At 35.9% G+C, this 13,402-nt stretch overlaps 1 protein-coding gene across 6 annotated transcripts in view; it reads right to left on the bottom strand.

Moving 5' to 3' along the window:
- Positions 1 to 13,402, bottom strand: part of ZNF438 (zinc finger protein 438) — a 51,048-nt gene that overhangs the window by 22,271 nt on the left and 15,375 nt on the right. The window lies entirely within an intron of this gene.

The following is a 13,402-nucleotide window of genomic DNA, read 5'->3' as shown; positions in this document are numbered from 1 at the left end:
TCATGTTAAGAGGGTGCCCCATTTATAGCTATCATCTACTTTTAGAATTATAACAAACCAGACTTCAGGATGCAGTTCAACAATTCTTAGAATACTATGTGGAAACAGAAGCTCCAGATATTTTTCCAATGTTCTTCCCAGACACATTCACAAACCCTAACACTACAATACAAAATTGGATCATATAAATCCAAACATTTTATAGAGGCATCTCTGATTTGAATTCAACTCTAACTGCAGCAAGGTAATGGTATTAACCTAGAAAATCAGTGCTTATTTGACAGACAATGATCACCCGCTCTTAATAATAATCATAATAATTTTAAAAGAGTGTAATTTCTCCAATTAACACTGATAATTTCTTTTAGCAATTAATGAATAATATTGTTATTATTGTTGTTATATGAAAGTACCTTTCACTACATTTTATATTTGGAGATATTTAATCAAGTAACCTCTCTTTTTGGAAAAACTGAAGAGCTCAAGATTCTGAAATCAGGACAAATTCTTATCCTTTCAAATCTTTCTATCCATCCTTATATATATTGCTGTGTTAAAGTATGTTTTCTTTGACTACATATAGTTTACAAAGCAAACCATAAACATTGTGCATTGGTCCCATCTGTGTTTTACACTGTTTTCAAATACATCAGTTGTGATCCTGTCTTTTTGATCCTTTCTCTGACAGTTTTTGACACTTTCTGCTAGGCTCATGTTTAACAGATATTTATTATCTACACACATTTTATGCACATCCTAAACATAAAATACAGTCTCATCAAAAAGTTCTGTATAGTACATTGATTGAAACTTTTAGAATTTGAAGATTATAACATCCACAAAACTACTTATGCCTGCCCTGAGCAGGTTTGGGGGTATTTTTCCCACTTCACTATAAATCTGACTTGGTATGACTACTTCCCATTAAAAAAAAACAAAACAAAACAAAACAAAAAAAAAAAAAACAACCCAAAAAACCAAAACAACATGCTGGTGTTCAAAAAAAGCTATGCTTAGAACTAAAATTATTAATTTAATTTTGTACCTCTTTTACATTCTTACATCCAGAAAAAATTTTTGGCTGGTCAGCAACTAATAATTCAGTATGTCATATGTTCTCATTGAATACTGAAGAGGCAAATGTTCTTTCACTCTTTCCTGGTTACATTTGAGTCCAATACTGGCTCTTTCCAAATACACAAATTTCTATCTGCCAATATCATAAATTATTCTCCACTTAAGAGCTTATCAAAACAATGAAGATTTAAAAATTCTATATAATCTTAACATTTGTTTTGCTCAGTATATAACTCTACCATAAGACACTAAATAAAATCATTCAAGTCACAGTATTCCAGAACTCAAATCAGTTTTCTAGAAATCTGCTGCTGACTACTCAGAGATGAAAAGAAATCTATTACAAGAATTTCTAGTGAAGTGGCATTGAAGTTGGACAGAATTAGAAAGTAAAATCTCTCCTAATGCCATAAAATAAGCTCTATCATGCCTGTACTATTCCTTATGTTACCAGAGAATGAAAGGATAAATTTCACTATTCCTAAGAGGCAAAAATAGCAAGCAAACTGGAAAAAAAATCCCATACTGTAACTCAGTCTTTAACAATCAAAGGAAGCAGAGCATATACATGTAATAATTTCAAAGCAATTTTCACAGGAAGATACCCACAGGTCTTTTATATGAAACAGGTGTCCTGATAGACACACTGAATATGAATATCAGTTGAACCCAATTAACCTAATTCGATGCTTGTCCATACTAAGACATTTATCTTAGATGTTACACAAAATCCTTTAGGATATTACAGAGAAAGCGATAAATAGGCTGTAAAGGTTATGACATTAATTTTACTGTCATCCTCATGCTTTAAGCAGACATCAAAACTAAAAACCTCATCCTCTGGGAAGGAAGAACTACCTGAAAGTAATTATAGGACTTATTATCATAACAGTATTAAACTAGACCACTATGACCCTAACCAAATTTATTTTTGGTACCTTTTGTTAAAAGAACAAAGCTTCTCAATGACGACTGCACCTTCTAATACAGTGTACATTAGTTCAGGCACTGGAAGAAAGCATTAAATCAAATCTTGTAACTTCATATTAAGCTTAATTATGAATTTTAATTTAAAACTAAGCATGTAAAGAAATATTATGTAATTTAATTTCAGAACGAAAACATCCAGCTAAAAAGAAAAATTAAATACTTAGTACAGTTTAGAAAAGACATTCTCCTGACAGAAGCCCATGAAATGCCCATTTGTATTTCAAAAGCAATTTTATTCACTTCATTTTTCACACCTGTTCTTTCACATACCATGCCATCTTGTAAATGAGTGCCATGCAAACAGTATTTTCCCATAATTTAGAAACTTTCCAACTGAAACCAAGTTCCCCAAGAAGCCTGAATGTATTGAATCAGCGCAGCTTCCAGGAAAGTTGGCAAAATCCATTGTTATATAAAGGCCAAGTTAGACTTGAAATAAAAGATTAAAACATTGAAGCTATGAAAAAATAGAGAGGAAGATAAAAATGACAGACACAATGACTGACTAGCGTAACACACAAAAGCATTTGTTCAAGCAAGAGTATTTGCCAAAAGCCTGCAGTGCTTGGCTACTTTATAAAATCAAGCACAAGGCATTAAGCCAATTTGCTTAAAAACTAAAAACCCCTCCAAAATCCTAAACCCCAATAACCAAGCAACAGCTGATTTGCATTTCTGAAAACCTGCAAGAATATTCTGCGTTTCACTATTTGCATCTTCAGTCTCAAATGTCTGATTTACTCCATGTTTTCTATTTTTTGTATTTTTACATCAGGAGTTAATCCTGTATCAGATCCTAGTCTTTCTATTCTATATCCAAAGAGATATGCATGTAGTCACAAACAACAGTGTCTGAAATTGCTCACTGCTTGTGTTTCCATACTTAGATAATTCATCACGGAGAAATGCGTGTCCATGGCAGAATTCTTTTGGCTGAGCGCATTAGATGACTTCAGCAGAACCACAAAAAGAAAGAGAACAGTACAAACCCAGCAGAACCTAAAACCCAGGCTATTTTTAAACTTTTGGTCATCCTGTGAGATGGACCAGTCCGAGCGCATTTCCTGAACTTCAAGCCTTACATGCACTGAATGCCACAGTGGCAATCCTGGACAAAAATGCTTCCCTTCATACTCTGCTGGGTGATGTGGGGAATGGTTGGCTGGCAAGCCCACACTCTGCCCATCTGTCAGAGTGGAACTGTGCCTACACGACAGGTTCTATGCCACTTTCAGTAACATGTTGCTGAGAATAAAAGCTTATTTATGAAACAACATAGGGCAACATCAACGTTCGGCTTAAAATAGCAGGCAAATGAAAAATGATTGCTTTTCTTGAGGAGATAAGTCTTTTGAAATCAGCTTGGAGGTTTTTCACTTGTATGAATAAAGACTAGCACATACACTGCAAGAAATGAGGCTGTTCCACACATTTTCTACTATTGTGGACAAACTAGCATACAGTCTCACTAATTATTATTTTACAACTATAACTACCTCCAAAAAAGCAAATTCAAGGACCTGCAAAAAAATGTATTAAAGTGAAATTTCTCAAAAAGACACTGGGAGAAGAGAAGGCTAAAGAAGGTACAATATTGAGTCTTAATTTTATGAAATGTATGTGTATTAAAGTGTCCTGGAACAGTTTTTATGACTATAAATAACCCCAACTATTTTCCATTTAAGAAAACAACTCCATTCTGAAAAAATTCAAAAGACGCTGGTCACCATTATGCCTAATATTAGCCAATTCACTGAATGTCAAAAAATAACACCTTTTTTTTCCAAATTTCCAATTTAAAAAAGACAGATTGGCATATTATGTTTTCATTAGTAAATCCCTTCCTGGTAGGAGTGCTCTGAATGCTACAAACTGGAGACCCATGTAAGTTCCATGTCTGGGTCAGTCATCTTTGCCATTACTTTATACTAAAAGGCCAAAGTTTCTGATTTAAAACACAATCTTGGTAACCAAGATTGTGTTATTACTGGTGTGAACGTAACTGTGAAATGATGAATCAATACAAATTGACAGATTTTGTTCTTGACTCTTAGGACAGCTAAAAAAATAGTTTTGGAAAATACAAATTTCATTTTTAAAACATACTACATGAACTCTATGCTGTCCATAGTTCCTACAATTTAAACTCAAATTAACTTAGTATTTAAAACAAAACAAGAAACAGAAATGTGTACCATTCTTAGTGACTAATCTAGAATTCACTTTTAAAATTCAAGCAGCACAGTTCCTTCTAGTCCTGTTCCTCCCCACCACTACGTTATGCTGGTTCTTAATTAAGCACTCATTTATTGCTTGGATCCAAACTGCTTAGAAGCTTTGCTGGGATTCTCAACAATGCAGTTTCATAAGACACAATCTGTGTATCTTGCACTTCTGTTAGCAACATGTTATGTCGTTCATAGTGGAATTGCAGCACACCACTATGGTTTTCAGTCTATAATACCTAATTAAACTCTGAGACTTTTTGACTTTTGTCCATAATTAATTACTGTTTTGATCTGATAAGACCAGACTATATATTTATCTCTCACTGTGTACCTGCTGCTGTACATTAGCTTTCTTTTCAGATAAACAATATCACAAACACTAAAACAGCCATTTCATTGGAGTTACACTAAAACTTCACAGAACCAGACAAACATCTGTGGCTGTGTACACAGCTCTCACAAAATCATTCAGATTGGCAGAAACTGCACAAGGTCATCCCGTCCAACTTCCCTGCTGAAAACAGGGTCAACACTGGCCTCACAGCTTTGTCTGGATGAGTCTTAAAAACATCAACAACTGCCTCTCAGAAATCAAATTGTATTTACTAACTGACAGCAAAGGGTAGCCTCAAAATGACAGCAAAATTTGGTTTACATATATAGGACAGATTGTTCCATCAATTCCTATGACAATGCTCTTACCACACTTCAGAATTACCTAAGCCCCGCATATTTAATATTTAATCTATCAGTTATGCTGATGGATTAAAGAGAATTTCAGTTACTGGCAGAGAATAAAGACATTTTGTAATAAAATGCCATACATACTTTTTATTTACCTAATGAATAACCTGTTTTTACACTACAGAAGTCCAGATTATTTCAAAGAGCAGAACAAAGTTAACGCACAAAGGTACCAACTGAAATAATTAAAGAGGACTACAGGAAGGACCAAAAAGACCCATTACTTGTACCTTACTTGTTTGTTGGTTTTTTAAAGTCTTTCTCCACTTTAACATTTGAAAAATAAGCTATTACTAGTAGTGTTACAGCAGTGTTACAACTTCCAGTGAAAGCTTTAGGATTCTGTTCATTTTAGACTACAGAAAGAACAAGCCAGGTCTGCAATGATGAAAGGAGAGCAAGTTCTGTTTAATTTGATAGTCCTAACATATTTTGGAGCTATTTGATACCTCAAAACATAATGACACATACAAAAAATTTATTTGAATGTGTCAGATAACACAGCCCTAAAAATTCCACTGATAATCAGAGGATTAAGAGCTACATTCACCCACACAATTTTGACTGATTTAAGTTTGAAATGTGATGCTGAATTCTTCACAGAATCACAGATGGCCCTGAAGTTTTGTAGAGACTAAACAAGAAGCAGTCAATCACTTCTTCTATTTTGACTGAAGTATTTTGGGTTACTTCAACACTAATCTGCATCTCTCTGATAAAACTTCCTGTGTCATTCAGGAAGGATTTTGTACAGGGTTTCATTATTTTCATATAGTCTGGGTATGTTGTTAATGTTCTACTTAGAAGAAAAACCTACAGCTGATAAAAAGCGAAAAAACACTCCAGGCTTTGCAAGGTGAATTACTTTTGCAATTCTGACTAAAATAATGGAATTATTTATGATTTCACAGCTGCAGACTTGAACACGGTACTCACTTCTACCACAGTACCAAATAAGAGCATCATCTACAGCTGTTTCTTAAGAATTTCCATTGCAAGTTTCTTAAAAGGTCAAGAAAGCTACATTGTGGCATTTATAAAGTTTGTGCAGCAATATCCTCCATACTTCATAAAATGCAGTGTATGTTTTTAAGTTCAATATATTGTATTCACAGACCCAAACAAAACAAACATTCAAGAACTAACAAATAAAAATAAAAAAATAACACCCATTTACTATGATGTGCCCAATCAAGCAATAAATGACCTAGGCCAAGATGTGATGCGCTTCCAAGAAGTTAAAATTCAAACTGCCTACCAACTGATGACTCTCTGTCTAAATTCCCTCTCAAAAGGGCTCACATCTAACACGCATTCAAACTCCTAAGACAGAAGTCAAAGAAGCAATGAACAGGGAAATGGTACTAGCACCAAAAAACTAACACTGCCACATGCTTAAGACCATTAAAGCAAACTAAATTCTAAGGCCTATCAAACAAAAAAAGCTCTTAATTTGAATTATACACTGAACTATTTAGTGACTTATGTTGAAGGAAGAAGCCTGTTTTCTTCAGCTGAACTCAGAAGCAACGTCTAAGTTCTACTGAAGAAGTAGAATTTATTTCAGCACGTGTAACTATTGTGAGGCACAACTGGTCCTTGCAGATAGCCCTGTAGTAAAAAATATTCCAGGTGAGGAATCAGGTGATGTAGTAAGAACTGGTTCAACTGTTTTGGTGCTACACTGATTCTGCCCCAAACTATGCCTCTAATACTGCCAGCCCAGACTGTTCCAGGGCTTTTTTCTGGATAGCTGAGTGTCCAGTACACTTCAAGAACACATATACTTTTAAAACTAGAGATGCAAATACAACACTTGAGATTTTTTTTTAACAGTACCAAACACTAAAAACATTGCTTAACTATGTGTTGTATCTTATGTTTCCCAAACACAATCTTACTCACCAGAAAGGAATATGTGTTTAACAGGTCATACCTAAAAATCCTGTAAAAATCTAACAACTAGCACAAGCAACTTCCATCTTAAGCAGCTTCCACCTGCCTCCCAAGCATATATTAAATTGTTCTACATTGGAAGAATCATCAAACAGTAAGCTGACAAATTATAACATAATCTCACTGAATCACCCTCATAAAACCCAGAGTTCCAAATTTAGCGCAAAAATTAAAAGGTCACATTTTATATAAGTTCTGTCACAGCAGGTGCCTAAAGTATTAAAGAATATTGTGTAAATTTTATACTTGTAGATAAAAAGAATTCCCAACATACAACCAATGCACTCAAAATCATCTTGCATAATAAAGGGCAGTTCAACATCCACAGCTGAAGATGTGAACTACAGCTCTGGAACCCTCATGAGAGCTGCAGCCAGGGAAGTGACAGCCCAGCTGAGAGCAGGCAGCAGAGGCAGCATCTGCCCTCCCTGTTGCTGCTGTGCCCAGACTAACTCATACAGAGCACAGCAGAGAGGTTCAGCTGCTCACGTGCATTGTTTGCTTGGTCACATCCCTCTCATTCTCTGGGAAAGAACTGTCACCACTTTGGATGGATTCTCCTGCATGGAATGTCCCAGTTCCCTGGCTGGGAGCTCCCAGAGCTCTGACCCAACTGAAAAAGCAACTGCTGGGTTGAAGTGACTAATGTGTCATTTACTTTAAGAACAATCAGAACATAATAGAGTGTATTTGCTAGTCAATCTGGTATACATACATTTTTTAATACAAATAGCAGAATTTGAATCTACACAAACATTCCAGACGTAGCCAGTTTTGGTGACATGCATTATTGACTAGCATCAAGAAGTACATAAAATATCAACTGTTGTTCAAAACTGGTACACACCATTCCTAGAAAATATACAGGAAAACATTCTATGTTCTATGATTCTATATTCTATGATTTATTTAAATGATTCTCTTTCTTGCAGTCTATTATTGTCTATCAGCACTGTATTACTGATGAACCATACTTATTAAAAAATTTTTCACACAGTTAAAAATACAAAAAAGAATAAACCAAAATACAACCTGTCCTAATTTACTGCCTTCACTCACTTAGCTTGTGTTGTTCTCATTGTGCAAATAGTCCTTGCCAAAATAATTTTCATTTTTGTATCCACCACCCTGTTTGTTGTTTGAAAAATGTTAAAGGCACAGAGCTTCAAAGACTATCAGACATTTTTAATGAAGTGTCCTTAAAACATGTTCACGGAGAAAAAATGTGAAATAAACATGTCAAAATTATTCCTGGATGCTGTCCAGCAACCAGCTGTGGTGTGCAGTCTATGCTAACCCTGGGAACATTCTTCTTTCTCTATGGGCCTCCAGCTTTGTCTTCTGTTCCTACGGATATTTGTATTCCAAATGCATTCAGTTAAATCTCAAACTAAGCAAGACCAAACTGAATTAGTACTTCAAGAGGAAAACAATTAAGCATGACCAAGCTTTTAAAGCAACTAGGTTTTTTGTTTTTTTTTGTTTGACACACAGTACCTTTTCATTAATTTACCATAAAAGCCATGCTGTGGGATACCTACACTGCTTGAGTCATGTCAAGCCTTCAAATTCTAACACTGAAGTTCTGCTCACTTAGGGCAATTAAATAACCAAACATCTATTTTTTTGAATAGCAGCACTAATTCCTACTTTATGTCCAAATCCAAACTTCACTAGTCATGCTCACTGTCTGTAGATTACAGCAGAGTTCTAATTATTTAAGACACTACTCCAGCATGCACATAGAGAGTGAAAAAAAGGTGAAGGTCACAAAAGAAAGGCTAAGGAAAAAGTGGGCCTAATGCTCAGCAGAGAAGGTGAACAAAGCCATGGAACTGGCTGAGGCACTGGTAAAACATTACCAAGACTAGATGAAGATGCAGCTGTACAAATCCACAGGTTCAGAAGGATGCATTCAGTAGTGCTGAGAGAGCTGATCAGCGTCACCACAAGGATGCACTCTATCATCTTTTAAAAGTCATGGCATCAAGGGAGATTCCCAAAGATTGGAAAAAGGCACATATGTATCTTCAAGAAAGGCAAGAGAGAGGATCTGGAGAACTACAGGCCACTCAAGTCTAATATCAGTTTACAGAAAGAAGTAACCCCATGCAGCAGTACAATGTAGGTCTGACTTGCCCATTCTCATCAGCATTAATTATGCAATTCTCCTTTAAATCTTCACTGACACCATGCTACTATCGGCCTTTTCAAGGTGCACCTATTATACTTTCTAAATTTGGGCACATTAGTTCCCCTTCACCTCCAGCCTTCTAAAATTTCTCCACTGTTCCATGATTTGTTAAAACTCAAAATGAATAATTCATACAGCTTCTAAGCTTTTTTTTCTTTTTTAGTATCTGTAGGTGTCAGTGCAGCAGATTTAAAAACATTTAACATTAATAGCTGCTGGTACAGTGATAATACATTCTTCCTATCACTAATGATGGAGGTGGTGAGATGTAAAAGCATCATCCAGCCTCTTTCTGAATACAGAACAAAATATTTATTGAATATTTATGCCTTTGTCTGCAGAGCAGAAATTTATCATCCTTGCCCAGTATTGGACTTCTATCACTACTAAGCTTTTGTACCCTTCAAGAACATCCTCTATATTTAAAGAACTCCATTGTACTCCACTGCCCACAGATTTTTATTAATAACTTTACCTCCTTAATCTCCTGTCTCCAAGCCATACAGTGCTTGCCATCATCAGCTCCCCATTCTTTAAAACTGCATTGTTTCACTCCCTTCCTACCTTGTTTCAACCAAACAAATCATGTTTCCTAAGAGAAGAATTGTTCCGTGAGTAACTAAATGAACAAGTAGGTGTCAAGCAAGTCACATTTTTATGCTCAAGTACTCCTTGTTTTTTAAGTCTGCTCTTCTTTTAAAGATTAAAGCTGGAGGTATGCGCATGCAGAACTTGTTCTTGGCTCCCAACCTGCAAAATTAGATCACAGCTCCTAACACACCTGCTCTATTTATTCTACATGCCTCAGAAAGAAAAACCTGTACAGAAGACAACAGAGTGGCTTTTATTTGTTTGAAAACTGTCAGATAAATATGAAGAATTATTTTTGAAGCTTCAAAAATTGATTAGTGGCCAAGTGATTTATCAGCACAAGCTCCCAATACCTGCAACAGGCTGAATTCTCATAATTTTTCTTTCATGAATACAGAATGACTTTTAAGAAACTGCTCATCTTTCTAGGATCTGAATTACATTGATAAAAGTATCCAATATATTTTTTTCAGATATAAAACACTGGCACAGTACTACTCTACTTGTCTTCTGAATGCTGAGAACTATTCAAGCAGGCAACAGAACATTTAATATACAAGAGCTCAAAAAAGTCTGTAAGGTTTTTCATTTTTTAGAGGTTCTCTAGTGAACACTCATTAAACATGTTTTAACATATAAATTATTTCAGTCTGCTGTAATTTTCTTTACACAGCTGTGATTTGGTTTTTTAAGCTATTATTTTGCTTTATCTCAAAAACTTTCACTAAATAGCAAAATATACAAGCCTGGACACAGAACATGGTATCTTTTAAGATTTATATAAGGGGTTTAATATGAAAAGAACACTACCATACATATTTCTGTGAAAACAAAAATCAGTGCTTCCCTTGCAGCAAAGTAGAAAACCCTGGATATTATTTCTATCACATTCACTTCTGCTCTTCAAAGTCATTCACCCTTCACTAGTAGTGAAATAATGTTACAAACTTTGTAGTTTTGAGATGTGCACTGGGTGCATGCCAACAATCTGCATCATCCTCTGTATCATCCTCTGTATCAAACATTGATTCATCCAGCTCAACTACTTCTTTTTAGGGCACTGGAAGGGAGGAGGGGAGATTAAAAATAATCGTGATAACTGCCAAAGACATTTTGCACTTTTCTTCTAAGCTGTTTCTGATCTGTGTGAATTCACTTGCTGCATGCAGGCCTCATGGCCCGTATCATGTAAATGTCAATGATCATGCCACAAGTCAGAACTGAATTAACCTTAAAAATGAAACACAAAATTGCAGTGACAAAGAGTTCCCTTCAAACCCACAGTCCTGTAATGAATCTAAAAAAGTATTTCCATTGATGACAGTTATCTTCAAAGATAAATAAGTATGTATTTTTTCAGTATTTCTGGCTATATACGTATTTAATTTGCAAGTATTTTTAAAACTGTTGACTGCAATAGCTGCAGCACCTATGGTATTTAAGTATCACGAAAACTCACAGACTGGAAGTCAAATTCATTTTATATAGATGTAAGAATTGAGCTTCGTTTTCTGAAATGTTAAGTTTGGGACGGGAATTTTAGAAGAAGCATCCAATAAGTAAAAAATTTAGACAATATGTATACATCTACCAGATGACAAAACATAAAATTACTTTGAGCATGAGAGCAGATGACAAGAACAGAACTCTTTCTATACAGGAGAAGCACATGTATAATAAGGATACACTGTATTCTGTTTCCTAACATCTTTCAAATTGCTAAATACCTTGTAAAGTTCTCTGTTTTCATGACTGTTAATCTAAAACCATAAAATTCAAATTTAAAACACAGAATCACAGAATATCCCGAGTTGGAAGGGACCCACAAGGATCACAGAGTCCAGCTCCTGGCCCTGCACAGCACCACCCCAGAGAGTCACACCATGTGCATGAGAGTGTTGTACAAACACTTCCTGAATTCCTTTGGGCTTGCTATTGTGACCACTGCCCTGGGGAGCCTGTCCCAGTGCCCAGCCATCCTCTGGGTGAAGAACCTTTTCTGGATATCCAGCCTAAACCTCCCCTGACACAACTTCAGGCCATTCCCTTGTGTCGTGTCACTGGTCACCAGAGAAGAGATCAGTGCCTGTTGTGTCGTGGAAGGTTTAGGCTGAATATTAGTAAAGGTTCTTCATCCAGAGGGCGGCTGGGCATTGGAACAAGCTCACCAGGAAAATGTTCACAGCATCAGCCTGACAGAGTTCAGGAAGTGTTTGGACAATGCTCCCAGGCACAGGGTGTGACTCTTGGGGCTGCCCTGTGAAGGCCCAGGAGCTGGACTTTGATGATCCTTGTGGGACCCTTCCAACTCAGGATATTCTATGATTCTTTCTATGCACCAATGGCAAACTACATAATTCATCAACGTTTTAGCAGTACTTCAGAATCTATCATATAGAGTTCAAGTCAAGAAAGCCATGGAGATAAACATGCCCTTAAAAATCCAGCCACGAGGCGCTCCGTGACTAAACAGCTTGTGAACACTGAAAGTGAGAAACCACTGCATTTGAAAACAAAGCACCTTCAGTTCTACCAAATGTGCTATTACACCGGATGTGTGTTACATTTGTTTACATGTTACTTTTTATAGCCAGTGTCAAACTGTGGAACTTAATCTATCCTTAGATAAGTAAAATTAATTAATTACTATCAAATCCTAGACATATTTACGCATTTTGTCACAACAGTAATTTACATGTCCTTCCTAAGAGAGAACAACTCTGAATATAAAAATACATGCGACTACATTGTCTGAAAGCTGAAAAGCTCCCCTAATTCAAATAATTCCTTATTTCTACAGGAGCTTGTTAAAACCAGAGTTTCTTTCTCTGCACTAAATGCACTTAAGGTTAGGTTCAATTCTTCCCTGCATCACAGCTATATGCATCACCTTGCCTCTAGTACATTACAGACATCGAAGTCCACAAGAGTTTTATGTTAAATCACTAGATCAACATGGACACACACACAGAGGACAAACAGAACCAGCTTACACCCTGTAACATGACTTCTATACAAAAAGTAAGAGGCAATTCACATAGACTCTGAAACCACAAATTTTTCATGGAAGAAAATTCATTACCACTCAGGGTACTTTCCACCACGAAGGTGAAATTCATAATAGAGAGTCTGGTCGGCTACATTCTAAGTATTTTACAAAATAAATGCAAAACAGGTTACCTTTAATTACAAAATAGCAAGTAATTCTTCTCTGCCTTCATCTAAGCAGAATCAAAATTAAACAGATAAAATGAACGGTGAGATGAACTATACATCCTGTTAGATCAAAAACAGGCCTCAGGAGAGCTTGCCTCTCAACTAATTCTAAATTCATCAGTGTTTTCATAATATATCTAGTCAAAAGTGAGCTGTTTTGGAAAAAAAAAAATGTTTAAACAAAGTATTACCCTGCTGCACAGAAGCCTATCATGCTTGCAATATGTTGAACACATACCCAAGTGGATATGCAAAGGCAAACCCACTTCATACAAAGTGTCCTAACGAATCTCAAGTAGCTGAAGATGACAAGCAGGCCACAATAAAATGACTGTGTAACTGGAAATTACAAGCAGCATCTTTTTCTGAGTAGTTATACTCACCTAGTACTTCATGGTTTTTTTCA

The sequence above is a fragment of the Pyrgilauda ruficollis genome, unplaced genomic scaffold (assembly GCF_017590135.1).
Source record: "Pyrgilauda ruficollis isolate IOZ18807 unplaced genomic scaffold, ASM1759013v1 scaffold12, whole genome shotgun sequence".
NCBI classification, from domain to species: Eukaryota; Metazoa; Chordata; class Aves; order Passeriformes; family Passeridae; genus Pyrgilauda; species Pyrgilauda ruficollis.
The sequence above is the reverse complement of the archived record's forward strand: the minus strand, read 5'-3'. Positions and strand labels throughout refer to the sequence as shown.